The sequence below is a fragment of the Lemur catta genome, chromosome 5, assembly GCF_020740605.2.
Source record: "Lemur catta isolate mLemCat1 chromosome 5, mLemCat1.pri, whole genome shotgun sequence".
Classification (NCBI taxonomy): Eukaryota; Metazoa; Chordata; class Mammalia; order Primates; family Lemuridae; genus Lemur; species Lemur catta.
Genome location: NC_059132.1, coordinates 19,421,043 through 19,443,749, shown reverse-complemented (window position 1 = coordinate 19,443,749; position 22,707 = coordinate 19,421,043).

Here is a 22,707-nt window from a genome sequence, read left to right as displayed (position 1 = left end):
ATTTAAAAATATAAAATGAAAGCTTAAAAGTAAAAAAAAAATTCTTTAAAATGCTTTACTGTCAATTTCCTCTGTTATTAGAGGTAGTAGTTAACAGACCTTCAATTTTTGCTAATTTTTCTGCTTTTCTTTAACATTACAAATAATATTTGTAATGAAAACTTTGTTGAAAATAATCTTTTTACATAATTCCTTAAACAATTTTGTAATTTATTAATTTATATACCTTTCTTATTATTTTTATTTCAGTTTTCATCTCCACAATATAAGACTAAATTGTTTTCCAAGATTGATTCATTATTTTTATATATAAGTGTGTATATGCATAAAAATTAAATAGTTGATTGAGAATTGAGAATTGCAAATTGAGTAGAATGCACTTTAACACACACACGCACATACACACTAAAAAACAGACTTTAAAATTTGAATCCCAGATTCATGTCAATGTTTATGCAAAGTGTCTGCAGAAGAGAGTATCCAGTTAAGCAATACATCAGCTTCAGTTCTAGAAGTCATAATCAGACTTCAGAATGTTTCGTGGCCATTCGAATACTGAACTTGATAGGATAATACACCTTCAATCTCTGACCTCAATTGTCAACAAAACTATTTTGCTGTATTAAGGGAGCATTGTTTGAAGAGAGAAATCCAAGCTAACTCAGCCAAGAAAAATGAAAACTAAATGCTTATGCATGACCTATAGAAGCTTATAAAAGTATCTTACTCCTTCAACTGCTTTGGATGACATGATAGTTAAAAGCCTATCAACCTGAACTTGAAGTTATGTCTTGACCACTGTCAGCATTTTGAGGAGGATATTATTCACATGCCATTCAAGACCTAAACATGTTTTTATCATCACTGCCAAGAAAGTCATAAATAACAAATGTCATGTGTCAAATTCTTGTTTTATGTCAGAAGAATCACAATAGCTGGGGGAAAAAAAAGAATAAAAAATGCAATTTAAAAGTTTTAGACTTGGCCTAACTGTGGGCTCCGTCTCTCTGGAGAAATAAAATTTTTGTGTGGCTCAGTTTCCCCAGCCGAAAAATAAAGGCATTGGGCCAAATAATATTTCAAGTCTCTAAAGCTTTAAAATTCTATCATTTTTTTTTTTACTTGAAGCTTTAGCTGATGTATGTGAAAACTTTTGAAAAAGTTATCTATGTCCTCCAAAATGAGAAATTATTTTTAAACACAGATAGCAGACATGGCTCACGCAAAGCTTCCCCTTCTTATCTTTGGATACAAAAAATATTATCTCAAAAAAAGCACCCCTCTATATTCTACATATTTGTTTTGTAGCTCATGCTCTTGCTCTTATTCCACAAAGTAAACAAACATTCTGGTGGGGTTAAGGATTAATGGCAAGGAATTGCATGGCTGTACAGCGTGTAACCTTGAGGGATGAGATCAAGGGAAATGTCAGTCAAACACCTGCCCTTAGTGCAGTTGCTAATTAATTCGTGAACATTGACTCGAGTTGCAGATTTTTGCTAGTGTACAAGGGAATGAAGTCCCATCCTATAAATACTGCCTTGATTTAATGAGGCTTTAATAGGATTAAATGGTTTTAACTTTATGACTTCATGTTTTTTATTATGGTTGTGTAGTGCTTTCCAATATGGATAGATATAAATTTCACTAAGTTTTAAGAGTAGACTCTGAATGAAAGGTAAGGTGAATAAAAAGGGGAGGATGTGTCATTAGCTCAGTAACTTAATTGTGTGAAATTTTAAAATAAAATTAAAAGTTAAAATGATCTTGGGCTACTTAGAAGTAAACATGATAAGTTTACTCAGGGTCTCCCTCTAAATTAATTATCATCTAGTTAAATAGACGGCTTTCTGTCACTCTGCATCTGAGCTATTTTGCCATACCAAGGTCTCAAATTTATGCAGAGATGGATCCTATTATAAATCATTTTTAAAGTTATATTTTGTTATCTTTTCTATTTGCACATGACATACTGATAAATGTTGTCATTCTATAAATATTTTGGGATAAAATAGGAATGTCTTTTGGATTTATTCTTGGTTGCTACAGGTTTCTATTATTAAAATTTTGCTTTGAGTTCTCAGAAAAACTGAAAAGTGATTTTTTTGTGCTGCCATTTTAGGTGTTAAAATAACTAACATTGTGGTATAATCTTAACCAGTAAGATTTCAGGCCCAGGTTAGGCTTCTTTATTATTATTTTTATCATCATCATCATCATCATTATCATTATTTTAGTCAAAATTAATGGAAATGCACTACTTAAAAATGACACATATACATATACTGGGATTTATGGTGTCTGTAACAATAAGATATTTTTAAGCTAATAACTACTGTGAAATGGAGTAATTGTGCAAATCAAATCGTATCACTCCCTGGCTATAAAACAATTTAAACACTTACTGTTTATTTTAGGATAAGGACAAACATTCTTAATTATTGCCTATGTTCTTAATCCTGCCCAATTTTCCAGCTCATGTCATTCTATGCTTTCTAGTTATTGTGATAAATGAGAGCAAAAAAAAAATCCTTTCTCTTTCCTTAACTGAACCGTGTTTGCATCCGGACTGCAAGCATTATGCTTGTTTCTCCTCATGATTGTATCCCCAGCTTCTAACAGAATGCCTAGTACATGCTTATTAAATGAAAGATTTTTTTTTCAATAACTCATATCTGTTAATCAATGACAAGAGCTATCATGCTTTCTACCCCCTTCTCTTGAGATGCTTATGATTGATTCCCAAATATCATCCCCAATCTCCCAATCTCTCTTTTTTTTTTCCTCTTGCCCATTTTTCACTCAAGAGCTTGAAAATGCAAGATGCTCACTTTGCCAGGCTTTCCTGCAGTGGAGGGTGGTCAGGAGAGTGTGTTCTGATCAAGACGACCAGAAACCAAGAAAGAACTATTTTCCTTCTCAATGAAAGTAGAGACATATACTTTGTTTGTTCGTTTGTTTCAGGGGTATTTATTTATATATTTGCTTATTTATTTCTAGTTCAGAATATTAAGGGGGTACAAATGTTTTTGGTTACATGGATCACTTTTGTAATGCTTGAGTCATGGCTGTAAGTTTGCCCATCACCCAAATAGTGTTCACTGTACCCATTAGATATGTTTTCTCCCATCCCCTCTGCCCCCTTTCCCCCTGTTTGATTTCCACTGAGTTCTACTTCCCTCTGTGCACATGTGCACCATCAGGAAAATGTAAATTAAGACCACAGTGAGGTATCAATTTACCCCTGTTAGAATGGCTTTTATTAAAAAGTCCAACAACAATAGATGCTGACTGGCATGGATGCAGACAAAAAGGAACACTTCTACACTGTTGGTGAGACTGCAAATTAGTACAACCTCTATGGAAAACAGTATGGAGATTCCTCAAAGAATTAAAAATAGACCTACCATTAGATTCAGCAATCCCACTGCTGGACATCTATCTAAAAGAAAAGAAGTCATTTTATCAAAAAGACACCTGCACTCAAAAGTTTATAACAGCACAATTCACAACTGCAAAGATGTGGAATCAACACAAGTGCCCATCAATCCACTTGTGCATTAAGAAAATATGGTTTGTGGATAGCATGGAGTACTACTCAGCCAAAAAAAGGATGCATTACTGTCTTTTGCAACAATCTGGATGGAACTGGAGACCCTTATTCTAAGTGAATTATCTAAAGAATGGAAAAACAAACACCACATTCACTCTACTAAATTGGAACTAACTGAAAACATACACTTGTATTGCCCTGACTACCCATGGGCTTCCTGCCTTTGGACATGGCTGTGAGGATATTGCACTTGGAGTTGGGAATGTGGTCTTGCTAAAATCAAACAAACAAACAAACAAACAAACAAAAACAGAAGAATTGCAGAGTTGCTACCCTGACATTGTCAAGCTGCTGACCCAACCCATGACACTGCCCACCATCAGGCTTCTATTTACACAGACAAAAAATATTCAAACCACTGATAATTGAGGTTTTCATAACTTGATGCACAATTGTATTCCCCCAGCTCATTATTCTTTACTTATTTTTCCAAGAACTTCTCTTATCTCACGGAGAAATCAGACTGAACTAGGAAAGAACTTCTGTATAGAAACTGTTGGTTGTTTGGCTCCATATCAAACTCTGTATCTAGAGAAGGCAAGCTTATTACCCTGTATCTTTCCTGATACTGGCCATTTATCCTTGGAATTATGTTTCTACTTGGCTTCCTTTACCTGACCTTTCCCATTGCTCTTGAAGAAGTGTGACTTCTGTTATGGATCATTTCTTGCTTCGTGGTGGATAATTACTTAAGTAATTAGTTCATTTGTACGTTCAGTATAGGACAATCTATTTCTTAGAAAAGGAAGGGCCTCCTTATTTCTAGCTTTTAGTAAATAACAAGAAAGTATTTATAATTCTTATATTTTTCTCTCATTCTTTTTTTACAATTTAGCTTCTTTAGCTAAATTTGTCTATTCATATTTTAATATATAGTTGTACTGCCATAGACTCTCAGATTAATGTGGAAAAAATAACATCTGAGTTGAATGTTTATAGGTGTTTTTAAATTTTCCAGTGCCCACCAGAATAACAGACTCTAACTGTGCTCTTTCTCAAGCAAGACTCAGAGGATTAATATTTTTCCAGTTAGGGACTTAACTTTCTAATACCATCTTCTATCCCATTGTCATTAATTGCCAGGTTCTCATACTTATGTTTATTAATATTAATGGTAAAAGAATGCCCTTAATTTTGTCTTTTGAGTTGTATCCTTCAAATTTTATCTATTTGTAGGATGTCATTGGTCACCTCTGTGATGCCTCGGTGAGTCACAGAAATTGTGAGTGTGTGTGTGTATGTGTTCTTAAAGTGTGTGCCATGTTGTCTTGCTCTTATTTGTTTCCCTTTATCTCCTTGAGAAGAACATGTTTTCCTTGAGGACAGGGATCTCATTTCCTTCTTCGTGGTGTTTTAAATTCCTAGAACAGAGCAAGAAAATAATAAATGTTTGATGAATCATTGAATGAATGAGTGAATGAATGAATGTATAAATATTACTTCCCATGTCTCAGACATATAGTGACTTTGTATTTCTGTGTAGCTGAGGGTTCACTTGTCAAGTCTATGAAATCACTGAAGAACTATTACCTTGGGCATCGTTTGTGACACTTTTTAATATGATCTAACAGTTTTGTAACTCTGTTTCCACATTAAAAAGTAACAAATGTTCTTTCTTTGGAAAATCAAAATTGAATTTATGTGATACAATATGCTTATGCAAACCATAATGTAATCAAATGTCTCCAGCCTTCTGTGGTCACAAATGCTGTTGATGGATGTTAGATGAACTCCAGGGTCTTTTTTTAGAAGATTCTGTGTTGCACCATATTTTCTTTGGCAAATTCATGCAATGAAGATTTTGACTAATCTTTAGGAATCATAATTACTATATAAGTTATTTCCTTCTCTATCTATTCCTCCTGCTTCAGTTGTGCTGATAGAAAATAAATAGGATTTATCAAAATTAAAAACTAATGAGATAATCTTCTCTCAAAGCATTTCTTCATAAGTGTGTAAAAACAAAACCCTAAAGAGAGGTAGAGAGGCAGCAAATAGAAGTGACCAAGGGGGGGTTTAAAGTACCACTTACTTTAAATTTGACAAAATAAATACAGCTTAGAGCTTTTTGCCCTTTCCAGATACATATTATGAAATAGATGGAGTAGGCTATACTCACAGGGAAATGTGACTTTGCAGGTCAAAATAACCAGGACCTATGAAGTACAAAGAGATAAAAGAAGATATCAAAGTGAACATCAGAGGTATAATCATTAAACCAGATAACAGAGAATTTAAAATGACATGATCAAGACATTAAAAGGATATTGGGAGGCAATAGCAATATGAAATAAGAAAAATAAATCATATAAGGAATATTCATATGCATATGAATATTCAGTATATCACATAGAAAATATTTAAAAATATAATTATTACAAGAAAGAATACAATGGTTGCCTACATGTCTGGAAGGATACAGCTCAAATTGAATTAGTGCATTGAAAGATCAGATCGAAAAACTTTTCCAGAAAACAACAGTTAAAAATACAGAGATCAGTTTTAAATCAACAGAAATACTGTATGTATAAATAAACTTCCCTAATAAAGAACCTAGTCTCTCAGATTAAAAGAAAATGTATAAATAAGAACAAGATCTAACAATATATTGTCTACAAAGACATATGTAAAACAAGCAAACAAAAAAAAAAACATAGAAAAGATGGACAAAGATATCCTAAGCATATACCTATGGAAAATGGTAGGAACAATCTAACATAGCAAAATATGATTTAAGAAAAATAATTCAAAAGGTAAAAAAGGATGTTATATTCTGGTAAATAAACTAAAAGAATAATATGCTATAATCAACATGAACTTATATGTACCCAGCAATATTGCCTCAAAATATGTAAAGCTTCAACTGTCAGAACTGAAGAGAGGTCTGTCTAGACTTACAATTGTAGTTCAAGATCTTAACATATCACTCACATAAATTAATAGATCAAACAGAAAAAATAGAGATATTGAAGTTATGAACAATGCAGTTTAAATATTTTATATTTAGATATGTATTATTTTAAGAATGTATACATAGATATTTAAAATTTAAGCTATGATGTGTGTGTTTTGGCATAGAGAGAGAGAAATCTATACTCAAAATTCAAATATGTTCTTTTGAATATACTGCAACATTTACAAAATAAATCATGTACTAGACTGTAAAGATTGCCTGATCAATAAGATTTGTGCAGTCCTAGAGTCATTGAGTATCCATTATTCTAAGACTATATAGTATATTCTGTTTTACACACTGAAATTATTTTAATATACAATGATATTGAGGAGATTAAATTACCTTGACAAAGAAAACATTGTTCTAGTATAAGAGACATTTACTTTCCTAATACCCTACACACAAACATAAAGTTGCTTCTTATGTTTTTTTCAGTCTTCTCTAGTAGTCAGATTTTATGGCAATTTTCTAAAGGAAGCGTGTTGCTTTATTAATAGATATCACTTATGGAGCGTCACTTGTGTGGCACATATAGTGTTAATGGTTATGCTTTCAATATCTCAATGAAAACTCCTCGCAAAAGGTAATATTACGCCAATTGAATGAATGAAGAAACTGGGGCATGAAGAAATTAAATAACTTTTCAACAACAGAGCTGGAATGTGAACCAGGACAGCTTGGTTCCAGATGCTAGGAATTCCACAGAGACCAGGAATGTTACTTGAGGATAGGACTAGGTTCGTAAGAAGTATTCAGTCAATGCATGTTGAATTGAATTAAATTCCCTTCACCATAAAAACAGAGATTAAATATCAATTCCATTGTGGTACCCAGTTGGTGCAAAATAATTTAAAATAGAGCAAAATAAATCTCAATGCCAGCCTCCATGCAGCAGTATGCAGAGTCACTATCCTAGCAATGAGCCACATATATCCTTGCAACACACTGTTTCATGAGTGCATGTGGTAATTACAGTCGTAAGATCTGAGTAAATCAATTCCTTAATGTAGTAATGGCATTGCAAGGGTAGTAATGGTAACATTAATAACAATAACCATAATCCTATGAAAGTTTAGAAACATAAAGTCTTATGGAGACTATGCAGCTACTTGCTAAATGTATTTTTTAAAGGGGAAATAATTTATTTTTATTGGCTTTGACCCAACAAAATATTAATACCTTTACATCATTTTTATCTTGCTAATAAAGAAGTTCAGAATTTTTAACATAGTCTCCCTAAGCAATGCTCCAAATCTCGCCCTCTATTTGGTATTACAGTATCAGTAATTGGTGTCTCATGTTAACATTTATTTAAAGCTGCTGATTTAACATTTAAAAATTCTGGGGTTAATGGATCTGTGAATACGGATCCATTAACCTCAATAAAGACAAATGGAACCTCTTGTGAACTAAAATCAGTTCAGATCATGGATATGCTTTCTCTAATACTCACAACATTTAGATGGTCCTGTTAAAATGTCAGGTCATAAAAAGGTCTACTAACAGTATTATTCAAGGTGATTTTCAGTCTTTTGCCATTGTTATTGTCCTGTGCAACAGAAGCATAGCTTTTCTGTAAGGTGTGGCCCATACAAAAACTAGTTTCTACCAAATTCATTTCCTAGACCTCATGGATTCTTATAATACAACACCCCAGATTTGCCTCCTCTAAAACTTCTGTCACTGACTAAAGCCCACTGTGTTTCCTCAGTACTTATTAAAGACCCTTAAATCTTATGGTCTTCAAAATCTAATTAATCTAAGTTCTCTCTTTCAAGAAAATATAGTAAAGTAACCAGAAGAAAACTTGCATATTATAGGCACTACTGGACTTTTAACAAATATTTGAGAATGGGATGAAAGACACTAAAATTACTTTTACTACCTTTTAGCAGTATGGGCTTGGGCAGATCACCTGAACTCTCTGAACTTAAGCTGCCTCATAGTAACATGCAAGTATAGGCATGCTTTTGTATGTTTTTGTTTGTTGTTTAGTGTTTTGACGTTTAAATCAGATTTTTTTCCCCTAAAGTAATCAAGTTTAACATACAGGATAATTTATAAACATTAAATGTACAATTCAGATGAAGGATGAGAACACTTTCAATATCCTAAAAGTTTTCTAATTTTTTCCCCAGTAAATACACCATACCATGGGGGAAATCAGTATTCTAACTTCTAACATGATTGAATGAAATCATTCAAAATATAGTGCTATCTAATTGGCTTCCTTCACTCAAAGATGCATGTGTGAAATCCATTCATGTCCCTGAGTGTAGCAGCAGTTGATTGTATTGCTGTCTAGTATATGTTGTATAGATATACCAAAATTTATTTATCTGTCCTCCTGTTGATGAAGATTTGAGCTATTTCCAATTTTAGGCCAGTATGAAGGATGCCTTTTTAAAATAAAAGCTTCTTGAGATTGTGTTTATGGCCTTCAAGAGAGAAAATCCGTAAAAACACAGAGCTACTCAGGATAATCTTTACACCTTTAAAAGTTGTTTTAATTATCTGTGGCTAAATAACCACCTCCCTAAGATTTAGTAGCTTAAAACCACAACATTTTTTAATTTATAACAATTTTCTGGGTCAGAACCTGTTCATGGCTAGGATAGGCAGTTCTGCTCCACAGGATGTTGGCTCGGGTCACGCAGCTGGTTTTAGTTAGCAGCTGAGCTAGGCCGGACGATCACATATATGACATTACTCCACTAAGTGGTTTTTTCACATTGCAACCTTGGAATTGCTCCAGGCATTGTGGACTCAGTGTTATTGAACAAAAATGGAAGCTGCTGGGCTTCTCAGAGGCTAAGCTTTGGACTGAAATAGGGCCATTGCCACTGCACCCTGTTGCATTGTGTTTCAAGGGAAAGGATATAGTCTCCATTTCCTGATGGTCAGAGTATATCACACATACAGACAAGAAAAATATTGATAGTGTTCATCTTTGAATATATCTGGCCACAACAATTAATATCCTTCCTATAAGCAAAATATCTCCACTTCCAAAATTCACACCCCATTAAGGCATAATCTCAAAGTTGTCTAAATAAAGTCCATACATGGATAAGACTTCTTGTTGCAATTCCTGGGATATAGCTCCTCCAGTGTAGTTTCTTGGGTACAGAAGTTTATGAATTTAAAGACAAGTTATATGCCCTTCCACATACCCAACATAAAATGGTGAAAGAGGTAAAAAGATAACCATATTAGAAACTCAAACAGATAATGTGAATGCCTAATAGTTGCTGGCCCATACCAGTCACAAAAATCAGCCGCACATATGTCTCTGTTCACTTTGCTGTGGGCACAGTTCTCTCTCTAGAAATAGTTCTTCATAGCTATAGACTATTGGGTGTGCCCTTCAAGCCTTTCATCTTTATTTTTTTAAATAAATAATGAATTGTGTTTGCAGCTGAAGATCTTTTTCAGCCTGCTTTCTACCATTAGAAGGACGAGGTCCCAGTATCCTCTTTGCTTTGAATTGTCTCATTCCCTTTTAGTCTAAGCTGTTGGAGCTCTCATCAATACATTTCACTTAAAAAATGCAGGTTTCCTATGAATTGTACTATGGTTCATAACATTAGGCAAAGTCCACATATATATGTGTGTGTATGTGTGTGTATGTACATATATAGGGTGTCCCAAAAGTCTCCATACAAAGGAAGAATTTTGTAATGAATGTTCTGTAAATAAAGACACATTTAGCTGAGATTTCCCATTTTCCCTATGTATGGCAATTTTGGGGACATGCTGTATATATCTTTGTGACAAGTCCCTCTTCTTTGGGCTGTGAGTCAGGGTGCTGTGGCACAATTTCTTTAAGGTTCTTATACATCTTTTGTCTATATGTCTAGCTGAGCACCTGGCTTAAATCTTTCAGACAGCTTAACGAAGCTTCTTACAACCACAATCTTTATTTGCTATTTACCATAAGACTGGTTCCACCCTTTAGAATCTTTTGCTCCCTTGATAGCCTCAAGATGAGAAAAAGTTTTATTTTCTAATCTAGTAAGTACTGGGTTGAAAATAATTTCTCTAAATTCTGCTTGAAAAGTGAGCATTTATTTTTTACTTCATCTCTCTCGTATAACCTTATCATAGGAAGCTAAAAGAAGGCAAATGGCACATCCAGTTACCTACATCCACAATTCTCTTTCTTATCCATTACCTAAAGCAATGGTCTCACCAAATTTTGCACCATATATAATAGAGATTCTTTTTTTCTGCCCCCTTCAATAGCACACTGGACTCCCAGCCTCTGCTGGTGGTCTCCTCACACTTCTCCACTTCTCGTCTCAAAGCCAGATCCGTATGTTTTACATTTTGTTATAAGAACATTTCACTTGTAAGTACCAATTTCTGTTTTAGTTATACGAAGTTGCATACCAAACCACCCTAAAGCTTTCTTTTAAAAATATTGATTATTTATTCTTTCTCTCAATTCTGTGGATCAGGAATTGGGACAGGGCTCAGTGGGGGGTATACTTATAAGTAAATAATGTGTTTTCACTAATCTTTTAACACTGCTGTTTCCCTGTCTCAAATCATTTATTCTTCTCCTTCCTCTCATTTTTAATCGGAATACAATCTAGTCATGCTGTAGGACTTTCTCTAGGAAACTTCTTTTGCTCGCACAGCTTAGTCAGGTGCCTCTCATTTATGTTCTTACATCACACCACCCTCATTTTTACTATAATGTTTATCATGATCTCATTAAACTCTGAGACCAGGACTATGTCTTCCTTCTTCCTCACTGCACTTTGCACTGTGCCAGAGACAAAGTGCATTTACATTAAATATGTGTTGACTAAGAGGACCTGCATCACCAAATACATTGGAATAGTTGGAGAGATATGTGAAGAGAATATATTCATTCTGTACATAGGAATAATAATAACTAATATGAAGTGCACATTAACTATATGCTAGTCTATATCATGTCCTAAATTTTATATACCTGCTTTGAATTAGTCTTCACAAAGCCCTCATTATCCTCATAAAATTTACAGAGGTAAGACACTTTCCCAGCGTGCCTCAACTTTAAGTGACAAAGCCTGGATGTAAACCTGATTCTACCTGGCTGTGAGCCAATGTTTCTCATTACTAGATTACTCTGCCTTCAGAGAAACAATAGTTCACATTTTTATTTCTAGGATTATACAAATAAATCTAAAGTTCGCTTGGAGGCTTCATTCCACAGATTGGAACCATGGCTATAACTAATACTTATACTATAGTCACCCTACTCACTTGATATAAAGGATTTAAAACATGGCGACCATGTGTCTATAGCCTGGGCACCAATTATTAATCAATTCAGATAGCTGTACAATAAATTTTGTTGTGATACATTTGTGTAGATTGAGACAAGACTTCTGGAGGCCAGGTTTATCCAAAATGAGATCATGTTACTTTCCTGTACAAAATCCTGTACAGGTTACTGAGAATTCTATCTCACTCCTAATCATGATGTAGTCATGTCATCGTAGTCTCCAAAACATGCCAAGTTCATTTATAACACAGAGGTTTTGTATTTGTTGCTACTTTTGCCTGGAACCCTCTTCCCTCACACACTAACATCACTAATCCATCCATCCTTTTGATCTATGTATATTTGTCAATTTCTCTGAGTAGACTTCCCTAATCTCTATCTAAAATAGCCTGTTTGTCAGGATTTATCCCTTTTGCCAAGATCAAAGGATAGTTATTATTGATTCCTTACCTGATATTATAACATGCATTTATTTGTTTACTATTTCTTCTCTATCTTATTCTCTATTGTATAAGCCTCATGAGGAAAAGTGTTTTTTAACTATTGTGTGTCTGCAAATATATCAATTTCTAACACTCAGTAAGTGGTTATCACATCATAGTTGAATACATGAATGAATAACTGGTCATATCATCTAAGTTCTGATCATTTCACTGAAAGCTCACGCTCTTTCTTTTCTTTTGTTGAGTTAGGTGCACCACATTATACTCTCACAGTACCTTGAATATATCTCTACTATTGCGCTTGCCACATTGTCCTGTCAGTGTTACTTTACTTGTCCATCTTTTCTAGAAGACTATGAGGTCAGAGTCATTGTCTTAATCATGTGTCTATTCCCAGGATTGCACATTGCAAGATATATTGTAGCCACTCAGTAAATGTTTGCTGAATGAACACAGACTAACCTTTCTCTTCATTAAAGCAGAAGTTATACCACTTAGTTTAGTCTACTGTTGATGTAATACAATAGTTTAACATCAAATTGGCATTTTAATTACAAAATACACTATAATTACCTAGAAGATTGTATGTTGGGAAGATTGGCTGAAAATGACATTGTATCTTGAATCCATGTAATTTAATGAGCAAGATATGTTACTCTAATTAAATTTCTAAAGAGTTTCTACTATTTTAAAGCCTAGTTTATAATCCAGAGAAAATATAGCCTTCAAATTAGAAAGCCATTTGTAAGGCACATTCACTGTGCTGCAATTTAAACTAATCCCTAGCTCAGCTGAAATTTCTTGGGTGACCTTACAAGGTCAGTTAACCATTTGCAGTTTAAATGGCCCAATCTGTAAAATGGAGATGATGCCCGTGATGGGTTGGTGGCTGAATAATGTCATTTTTTGAGCGTGCAATGTTCTGAGCAGTATTGTATAGCTACACACCTAAGGGACTTCGGCTGTTCTTTTCACCATGACCTTTCATGTGACAAATGGATGAAAAGAATCAGATGCCCCCTCCAGCCTCCAGGCAAAATAAATTAGCTTTCAAGAAAAAAGGTAGAAATATTTAAATGTCGAAATCTTATCTACCTTTCCTTTGACGCAATTTTGTCTTCTTCAATGAAAAGCTCAACATCAAGACCGATGCAAAGCCCCAGCCTGCCCCTACAGATTTTATGAAGCTTTTCTTGGTGTAGTTTCTTGTTTGTTTGTTTGTTTTTTCCCCTGCTTTTCTCTCTCAAGGGAATATGTGAGAGATTCATGTATTTGCCAGTGCCAGAATCATGTAAATTCAGATTCTTTTCTAACTCCCAGGCAATCACTACCAATTTATTGATGTCCTTATTGTATGTAATTTTTCTAGCCTGGAAAATAGGAATTTCACGTGGAAACAATAATTCCCAGGAATAATCTTAGAATTAATGCAAAATTAATATGTATCCAAAAAGATAGAAAATAAACAGTAAATATAAAGATTTAATACTTAACACTAATACTGTTAAAACTTTATGATGACATTTAATAATGAAATTGTACAGTGGTAGTATATTTCCGGAAGAGGTTGCCAATACAGGTAAGCCAGTTGCTCATGATAAGCACCAAACTGGTCTCCAGAAGCTCCAAACATCTGACAATAAATAGGCTTTCAAACTTGTTCCAGAAAATCAGATAAGCATCAGAAGCTGACTTTTAGCCAACTTTAATTACTATGAAAATAGGTAAAGACTTCAAACACTGAAGACTATTATCTTATATTGTAAGTAGTATAGGTCTATTGTCATAATGTATAGTTTAGTAAATAAGGCATAGCCAAGCTTAGAAAATACTGAAAAAAATATTTAAAGTATTTCTCTATTTAGCAAAATAGACATTGTCAGTTTCCTGGTGCTGTGAGTTTGTTTCAACTCTACTAAGCATCAACTAGATTGGATTCTCATGTTGGAGACTAGAATGCATCACTGTGTGAATTGAAATGCATTACTCTGTGAATTGGAATGAATTAGGCACACTCTATTGCACTTCTCTCCTGTCATATTTCTGCTGTTCTAAAAATGGTTTCTATAGGAGTTTACTATCAGATCCAGGACAACACTTTATAAACAAAATCTAATGGAAGCTTTCATCTGTTAAATTTTATTACAACTCACATTAGCTCCTTTTTATGCTATAAGCACACTTATTGTGTAGGTTACAGATGTATCGTCCACAACTATCTAGGAAATGCAGTAGTTTAAGTACCTCAGGAATACAGAAAAAGAAAGCATTTTGCATTAAATATGTGTCACTTTCAATACCTTTAAAATTAAAATTAAGTCAGAATTTTTTTTCTTTCTTTAACATGATATTTAATTCCACTTTGGAGAAAAATTTTAGTTTGATCAGGATAATCATAATCCACAAAGCACCGTGAGATCTTTATTGAAGCTCAGTATTTTTCATTAGAGTCAAAATATTTGGATTGCCAGACTGAGAGATGTTTGATGAAAGTCATCTAATACTTTTTCTTATCCAATGTATTTCAAAAATTAGACATATGTTCTTATTGTACCAACATGGATATATGTAGATGTCCATGTTTCCTTAATAATTCACCCTCAATTTTGAGAATTTGTTTCCTGACTTGGTCATATTTGAAATTTTGTTTGGGGAATACATTGGAGAATTCAGTTTCAAAATCATGATTCCTATTCTTATTCTGTGAAAATTGACTCTACATGAAGAAATAATATGTGCCCAGTTTCAATCCTTTACATATTATGTGTTCACATGCATCTTTGCTTTAAACTTCATAGTTTAAGAGAATGACACACCGAGCATCTATGGGTATATGTGTGCCTTAAAAATCAAGATGTTCGACTTGGTAGCACATCCTTGCAACATTTTAATATTGTCTTTGGTTTTCTTGATGATTTTTCCCAGAGCTTTATTGTGTTTTTATGCTCATGGATTTTTCATCTTGCTCAAATAAGTCATTGATCACTAAATTCAACTCTTTTTCCAATCACTACATCATGCCAGGTGTCACGTCTTAGCAGGGGGAGGCCTCTGCACTGTTGCTTAAAATCATTGCTTGACAACAACTTATTTAACATGTAATTCAATAAATACACAAATTGCACAGGAAAATTGATAGCCTAATTGTTTGGAGATAGCAATAACACGACATTAATATGCTAGTTTTTTATTAGAACATGTGAAATGTTTATTGCATTGATATCTAACTAGGGATAGATAAATAACACCATCAATTCCATTTTAAAAATGAAACTATAGCTAATTTAAATATTTTTGCTCTAAATATAAAAATTATAAATAAAGAGCCATCTTATTTGAAGAAATGAGTGGATTTAGCAATATGTATGTTAATAAAGTGCTCAGTGAGACTGAATCAGGAAATATGCTATTTATTAGCTCACTTCCTAGTATGTATCTACTTTATTAATTAAATCTTTGCCTATATTGTATATGATATTTGATGGTAAGTTGGTGAAGTCACATAAACACCAAAATTCAAGTTAATATTAAGAAAACCATATATTTGGCATTCTGGATAAAGTACAATTCTTGCACCATAATTTAAATTTTTCTATGTTAAACATTCAACAAATTGATAAAATCTGCCTTCTGTTGTTGTTGTTTTCTCTCTCTTTTTTTAAAAGGATGACCCTGGCAAAAATAATGAAATCATTTACCTCTACATTTCTGAGTTTCAACCTAGCTCTAATTATTACTTGCTGTATTACCTTGAAAACATTCCTTAAATTTTGTAGACCTTCATTTTTCAATTTAAAAATTGGAATAATAGTTATCTTACAGAGTTTTATGATACCAAATGAGTTAATGTAATAAAAAGCAGCCATCACAATATCTGAAACACACAATACTCATCACTCAGCCAGTCATATGCATTTCCTTCTTTTTGTCTTCTCTTCCTGTGCCACTCCTGGGATTCTTTTTTCTCATCCTACCCCCAACTATTCAGGCTAATTACAAGTTGTACCTTTGGACTGCTCTGGGGAAAGTGGCATGGCACATGGATTAGTAGAATGCAAGAATATCGTTCCCCCCTGTCTATTGCATTATTTCATTTTTTCTTGATGACTGCGTAGTGGAAACACGGCTTCCAGGTACAAGAAAACCCTCTAGTGTTCTGAGTGCCTGCTTTATTCTCATTGAATGGACTCTATGAACTTTTATAACAGCAGGTCACAAATTCATCCTTGCTCTGCTCACTCCTAAACTTACACCACATGTGTGAGACATTTAGATACGTTCATTTAATTTCAGCCACACCAGATATACTTACCCTTGTTTAGCCCCCTTCCCATTCCTCAGCTATGTTACTTTTGGTCCTAATGTGCTGTCTGTATCTATAGAGAATATCTTCAATACTTTTTATAATGAGCAACTAAATGACAAATAAATTCACATGTATGCACACAATTATATTTTAAATCATGACATAACATCATTTCCAGTTTGGTTTTTAATGGAGGCATGTATAAGATACTATGGGAACAAAGAGATTGGAAAAAAGAGATCTGTTTGGAGAAGCTGGAAAAACCTCACAAAGAGATAATGTTTTGCTGCATCTTGACACATGAGTAATGATTGACTAAAAAGACAAGAAGAAATGATATCCCCCTCTCTCAACAAAAACTAAAATAAAAAGAAAGAACAGAGGCAAGATTATAAAAGAACGCTGAGTGTTTGAGGGAAAAGTGCCAAATGTGTTATGGCTGTCACAGCAAGCTCACTGGAGGTTATTTACTTCAGTATGAGTTTTGATAACTTCTACATATTTGCGAGAGAGCAATTTGAAAATCACCATGTCTTTAATATATCAAATACATTAAAATCTTAATCTTAGCAGATAAATAAACATTAACACTTAGAACACAAATGGCAATCCATTAAATTTCTTTTACTTGATTTATTGTAACACGGTCTACTTACTGAGTTGAAGATTATGTACAAATTACTACAATTATGCCCAAACTACGTTCAAATAAGAAACTAAAGGATTTCTGTACTTTATGGTTTCTTTAGTAATGGTTGTTTATGGCTCACCATCAATATCAGTCTGTTGCTTATGTCAGAGCCTGCTGTCATAATGTGAAAGTAGAGCTTTATCCTAGTCTGCATTTCCAATTTTTTTTTTTACATTCTGCCAATAGCATTATAGAAATAATAATAATAATAACAATAAATACCAAAATGTGAATATTGTAATCAGTTGTTCAATAGGCATGGCACATATTGCAGAGGGAATCTAATTCTCTTTTTCTTAAACCATAATAAATAAAATGGAGCTTTCATCCTCTAGAAGAGAAAACATATTCTAGATATCCCAAAGGGGAAGATGCCTTATTGTACTCTGTTATAAAACAAAGGAGATGGTTAAAATTGCTAAGTGCCTGAATACCTTGCTGTAAACAATTTGGGTCAACTTTATAATTATTTCCAGTGTCAAGCATGGACAGATGGACAGGTTTCTCTCTTTCTCTCTCTTTCTACCTCTCTCTGTCACACACACACACAAACATACAATACACATTAATTTTAAAAAGTGTCAGATAACTTTCGATGAGATTTCACAGAGTTGTACAGATGTCAATGTTTTATTAGGGAAGTGTTATATCCCCACAATGACAGGAGAGTTTGATAATACTTACAGAGTTTAATTCATGAAAGAGTCTTTTATTGAATCAATTTTAATACAGTCCCAAAGGCCATATCTCAGAAAAGCCAGTGAGGGTTTTGTGGTGTCCCCGTCGGCATGCACTAAGGAACAGTGTGCCTTTTGCAAAGGCATGGAGGAAGGAGAGAAAAACAAGTTCCTAGTCTACCTCAGAGATTCCAGCATAGTCGTTATAACATTCTGAAGCCTATGACATAAATAACCATACCTTAATATGAAAACAAATTTTGAAATCACTTTTTTCACTATAAAAGAAAAAAATGAAAATATAAAAAACAAGGATGCATGATTGTATACTAGAGATCATGCTGTATATACAATTTCCTTTGGGTCTTGCTTATTTCTCTAAATATTGTAGCATGGGGTTCTCTGGTATTTGAAGAATGTTCTGCTTATGATAGGGTTTCATAAGTAGAACTTATGGGAAACCTATGATGCCAGTTTCCTATGCAGCTGGCATGCTTCATGAATCCCTAGGTCCAACTAAATTCTTAACAATAAGAAAGAGGACAAATCTCAGGTTCATGTTTGTGCAGGGTAAGATACGACAGTAAAACTTCTCTGGTTGATGGAGGATGCCCATTCCCCTTTAGTATGATGTTTCTGCTGGTTCAGCAGGAGCCTCAGCAATCTATAAAACTGGAGCATTAGACACCGGTGGCTGCAGGATTTCTCATTAGAGTAGGGTCACCTAAGATGATCAAAACCGGAGCCTGCCCCTTAATCCCATAGAGCAGGGTTTGATAAGATTTTCTGTAAAGGTTCAGATAGTAAATATTTTTGGATCCATAGGAGGAGAGATAAAATCAAGGCTAGTATATAGTTAAGTATGAATCAACAGAGAGAGCAAATTTCTACAAATATTTTATTGATGACATTCAAAAAATGACAATTGAGCGTAAGTTTCTGCAATACAGATCTGATAATGAGAACAATAACACTAAATTCATTGTAGTTTAAAGTAGTGTTACTTATCATCATGGTAGAAATATGGCATCATTCTCCCAGAAAGCTTTTTCTTGCTTCTCTGAAACAGAGGGACTTTCCCACCTGGGAACTTAGCAGGAGGTCTGTGTGCATCACTCTTTTGGTACTTCTGTCCTACCCCACAGTGTTGGAGAACTTTGCATGAGAACCAGGCTACAAGGAAGGTTCTGGTTAGGTTCCTGGGCTTGAATTCCCTTGGCTGCAGGATCTTTGATTTCTTACTTACCCTATCTAGAAGCTTTGGTGTCCTCACCTGTACAGTCAGTAATAATACCTGTTGGGGCTTTTTAAAGATCAAATAAGCTGATAACATGCAAAGAATATTGCATGAGATGTTGTAAGTACTAGATACACAGGTTATGATTTTGATTTATGTACAACCATTTAAAAATATTAAATTATTTTTAGCTTGCAGGCTGTATAAAAACAGGCTGCAGGCCACAGTGTGTGCTGGTCCGCCTGCATCCTTCATTTGAATACTGAGGCATTCATTCCTCTGCCCACAGGAAGTGCTGGCTTCTGCTGAGCACCTATCTGGGAATCAGGATTTGTCTTCTTCTGAAGGGATCTTTCTTGTTAATGTCATACCTATTCCCCAGAGACAGTCAGCATCTAATGACCCATCAGAGTAGGGTTACAAAGGTCCTGTTCTCAAAGGCAGGTCAACTCTTGAGGGCTATCTTAGCTCCTGAAATCTTCCTGGGATCCTCTGAGGTCTGTGTTGCAACTGTAATGCATCAGAACTTCCTCTTTCCCACTCCTGTTTTCCTCACCTTTCACAGGTGTAGTTCCTGAGACTACACCTGAAAGGACTTCAGTCACCCCACCTTGAACCCTACTTTAGATCATTCGTATCCCCCGCCCCCAGTACTGCTGATTATATACAGCTGTGCTTAATGCGCCTCAGGCTTTAGCGGCTCACATTATCCTTTACTATCCTTTGCGTGATTTTTAGGAGCATCATAACGTGGTCCTTGTAAAGCATTTTTAGATGCAAAGTAAAACTGGGGCACTTTACTATTTTCACATGATGCTCATGTTCTAATAGGATTCAATGATTCTCCCAGGAACGGAATTGAGTAAATTATGAAATATGAAAAATATTTAAGGACTGATTGGTACTGATATCCTGCATGATAACAGAATTTGTTGTTCCAAATTACAACAAAAGTACTTTCTCTGTTTGGGGGTTATTTTATTCTAATCTCCCCCCTACCACCACCTTCTCTTGCTTTCTATTTCAAAGTCAGAGAAAAGGCTCAATTGAGGGAAATATTTGCAGTCTGGTTTATACAAATACAAATGTGAGCTACAAAGTTGTGCCACCTTCAGTTTAATGCAATATTATTGCTACTTATTTGGTAAATAAAGTGGAATGTAGAGAGTATTATGATAGATTAGGATTATAAAAAGATGCAAACTACTCAAGTTTATGACCTTATATGACTTTAATGAAATGCTGGTATATAGCAGTACTTACAGACAGCCAAGAGTCCCTTAGCTAATAGAAGACATAAATAGAAAATGATTTCTATGAAATGTGCTTCTTTTAGGGTTAAATGAGACATCTTCTTCTTGCAACATGAAATAGATAGCTTTAGAACAAATAAAATACTACCTCATGTGAATGAACAGTGAATAGATGAAACTTTTTACTTCCAGAGATAGAGGCTCATATAATAGCTATATTCACAAAGGGGTTAAACAAATGGATGATTAATAGTCTATATTAGTCTGAATATTAAACTTGATATCTTAGTATTATCTACATTTTTTGCTCCACACAGTGGAGTTAATGCCTAAAGAACCCTGTCTGCTTCAGAGATAATTGTTGAAGAGGACCACCTGAGCCATTGCTTGGCTATAGTGTGAAGATTCGTTCTTCTGGAAGGAAGAAGGTTAATTTTAGTTTTATATTACTGAGATGGTCATTTCCTCCCACCAAACTAACTTCCCAAATTTCCAGGATATTCTTGGAAAGCCTGGAGATTGAGTCATTACTTGAGTAATGACTGCCTCAGCCTCAAGTTTAACATACAAATTGTGTACACTTAACAGCATCATCAACACCTGGAAATCTGTTAAAAAAGCAAATTCTCGGGTATGGCCCCACACTTCCTGAATCAGAAACTCTGAGGATTAGGCCCAGTCATCTCAGTTATAACACGTCCTCTACATCTGCAGTCCCCAACCCCTGGGCTGCAGACTGGTTCCAGTCCGTGGCCTGTTAGGAACCAGACCGCAGAGCAGGAGGTGAGCAGCGGGCAACTGAGAGAAGCTTCATCTGTATTTACAGCTGTTCCCCATCGCGGGCATCACCACCTGAGCTCTGTCTTCCCTCCCGGCTGCCCAGACCATGGAAAAATTGTCTTCCATGAAACTGGTTCCAAATGGTGCCAAAAATGTTGGGGACTGCTGCTCCAGGTAATTGTGATGACCACTAAAGTTAGAAGCACTAATAAAAAAGAAAAGTGAAATGAAGCAAAACAAAACCAAAGAAGATAAAACCAAATTGCTACAAAAAAAAAAAGATGTTGCTTAATATGGCAACACGTGAACCATCATAGAGATTGAAAGTTGTGCATATTGGGAAATCTTTTTTAGATTAGGCTTTAGTAAGTAGTTATTTTCTCTGTTAAAAAGACAGGTTTATATGACAACTAACTCTCCCCACCAACAAGGGGCTGTTCAGAGATGTGTGAGATAGTAAGACAAAGAAGCAATTGCTAAGCAGAGGCTGGGGAGGGGTGGGGGGGGAAGCAACACCTAAATTAGAAAATAGGAAACACCTTTGGTTTCAGGACATTTACTGCCTGAGATTTTAGAGCACAGACAGAATCAATAATTAAAAATTGAACAATAAGTAGTTGAAGACAGAGCACTGAAAAACCTCTGAAATTAATACTAAAGGTTCTGATTTTTAAAAACGTATTTCCTCTATAAATCTCAGGGCATAAAGGGTCAACTTTTGAAGCATTGTCATAGTAATAGTTATCCTTAATACTTAGATTTTCAAAAACTCTGAAGGTGATACAAGTGCGTGTAAAGGAAAACATATTAAAATCTCATTTCTTCCATCACTCTAGAAGTTTCAGATCTCATCTTTATTCTTCCAAACTATTCCCCAATGCCCAGATCTCAGAATTTGCTTCTTGGTCCTCAATTCTTTTAGTATATAGATTGACTTTATCCTAACCAAGGAATAAAGAATTCTTCCTCTCTGAGAAAGAAGAGAATAAATGTTAAGTAATAATTAAAGTATTGTTTTAGGAAGCCAGTATAAGAAGAAAAAAAAAAATGGAAGCATTCATTCCCCAACTAAATTCTGTTTCTTTCCCCCTGGAGCTGCCTGTCCATCCAGCCCACCACCACGACTGCCTATACTCATGTGTCCGACCTGGAGTCCAAAGACTGGCCCACATAAGGGATGCGTCCACCACCGCTGTTATCAGCATGTGCCACCTAGAGGCCTGAGGACCAGTCTGCACAGTCCCCCCATCCCCACCAGAGCTTCGTCACAGCATTCACAAACAACTACAACCACAGCCACTAGGGAGCACCCAGACACCACTGATACGGATTAAAGGCAAAGTAGTCAAATGGAGACTCTACCATGGTGCCCACCCAGAACCAAAGCCAAGGCACTCTACCTAACTGACATAGATATATCTACAGGAAAAAGTCTCTTCCTATGAAAGCTAATCCATAAAATTGGAAGAAGCA